The following is a 2,259-nucleotide window of genomic DNA, read 5'->3' as shown; positions in this document are numbered from 1 at the left end:
TACTCTGTAGTAAGAGGTAAAGATAAATACACAAGACATCTCCTGGCACCAATAAAAACTAATTTGGGGATGTGGTAATCCATGTGTTTCGGAATTACCACTATGATCCATCCCTATCTTAGGCTGATAAGGTCTGGCACGTAGTATGAATGTATAAGGTTTCGGCTGATAAGAAGATTCACAAAGAATGCTATAGCCCAGGAGATGTTAGTGGCAATATACCTCCCATTTATAGCATACTGGAATAGACTTTCGCCACAGAAAGTATGTTTAGTTTTAGTTGAACTAATTGATAGATATTAGTTGAAACCTAGAGTCACGTGGCATTATTACAAAACTTACAGAAGTTACAGCGGTATCTCCTCCAGATAATAAATCAGGAAATTAATAATAACAATAACAATAATAACAACAACAATAATAATATAAATCACATGGCACATCCAAACTTGTATTGAGTCCCTTACGAGCCGTAAGGGAGTGGCGGGCAATAAATAGAAAGATAACAATAACAATAACAATAACAATAACAATAACAATAACAATAACAATAACAATAACAATAACAATAACAATAACAATAACAATAACAATAACAATAACAATAACAATAACAATAACAATAACAATAACAATAATATGAGGCATTTTTTTTCAACCTGTGAATCCAATCTGCCTCCTGATGTAGTTTCTAGGCCTCAACCATAGGCCTGGTGGAAGAGCTCCATCTTGAAGGTGCTGCAGGACTGTTCAAGGTCTCATAAGGTGGTACCAGCATGGGGCCAGGGCTGAAAAGGCTCTGACCCAGGTTGGTCAGTTTTTCCTATATGGGGCTGTGGATACTGAACAAGTTCTGATTACAATCTCAATGCTCTTTGGGGGGCATTGTGGAAGAAGCTGTCACAAGGATCCCAGGACATTTCAGGCTTCGAAAATAACAACCAGATCCTTGAACCTGATTCAGCCCTCAGTCTGGAGCCAGTGCAGCTGGGAGAGCAAAGGTCAAATATGAGCTCCCCATTGTGACCTAGTAAGGCATGTGCACAGAAAAGATATTTAGAACATTTCAGCCAAATCTGTATCCCCCGAATTGCTCCTCACTGAGTTGAATTCAGCAAAATATGAAATGGTCTGAAGTCTGAGCTAGTGGAGGTGACAGCATTCCAGTTGAACTATTCAAAATCTTAAAGGACAATGCAGTAAAAGTACTACACTCAATATGCCAGCAAATTTGGAAAACTCAGCAGTGGCCACAGGACTGGAAAAGGACTGGAAAAGGTCAATTTACATGCCAATCCCAAAGAAGGGCAATGCCAAAGAATGTTCAAACTACCGCGCCATTTCACTCATTTCTCATGCTAGCAAAGTTCTGCTCAAAATATGTGGACCTTGAATTCCCAGAAGTACAGGCAGGATTTCAAAGAGACAGAGGAACTAGAGATGAAATTGTCAACATATGCTGGATCATGGAGAAAGCTAGGGAGTTCCAAAAGAACATCTGCTTCTGCTTCATTGACTATGCTAAAGCCTTTGATTGTGTGGAGCACAACAAATTGTGGCAACTTCTTAAACAGATGGGAATTCCAGAGCATCTTATCTGTCTCTTGAGAAACCTATATGCAGGTCAAGAAGCAACAATGAGAATCGGGCATGGAATCACTGATTGGTTCAAAATCGAGAAAGGAGTTCGGTAAGGCTGTATACTGTCGCCTTGCCTATTTAACTGGTATGCGGAGCACATCATGAGAAAGGCAGGATTAGATGAGTCACAAATTGGGATTAAGATTGCAGGGAGAAATATCTACAACCTCAGATATGCAGACTGCCAGTGAGGGGGAGCTCACCACCTTCTTAGGCAGCCTATTCCACTGCTGAACTACTCTGATTGTAAAAAATTTTTCCCTGATATCTAGCCTATATCGTTGTACTTGTAGTTTAAACCCATTACTGCATGTTCTTTCCTCTGCAGCCATTCAGAAGTTGGCAGAAGGATTTGGCAAGTTTTGTTTGGAGAGGGAGAAAAAATAAAAATAAAAATTCTTTGTGATGCTAAAGAGGGGAGGCCAGGCATTACCAAATTTAAGGATGTATTTTGCTGCATGTAGTCTGGTTTGGATAAAGGAATGGATAGTTTTAAGAGACCAGAGATTATTAACATTAGAAGGTGCAAGTTTGAGGTTTGGCTGGCACGCATATTTATGGTACGAAAAAGAGAAAGCAAATAAACAATTTTTACATCATGTTGTAAGATTTGCTTTA

Source organism: Paroedura picta, chromosome 8 (genome assembly GCF_049243985.1).
Source record: "Paroedura picta isolate Pp20150507F chromosome 8, Ppicta_v3.0, whole genome shotgun sequence".
In the NCBI taxonomy this organism is placed as follows: Eukaryota; Metazoa; Chordata; class Lepidosauria; order Squamata; family Gekkonidae; genus Paroedura; species Paroedura picta.
The sequence above is the reverse complement of the archived record's forward strand: the minus strand, read 5'-3'. Positions refer to the sequence as shown.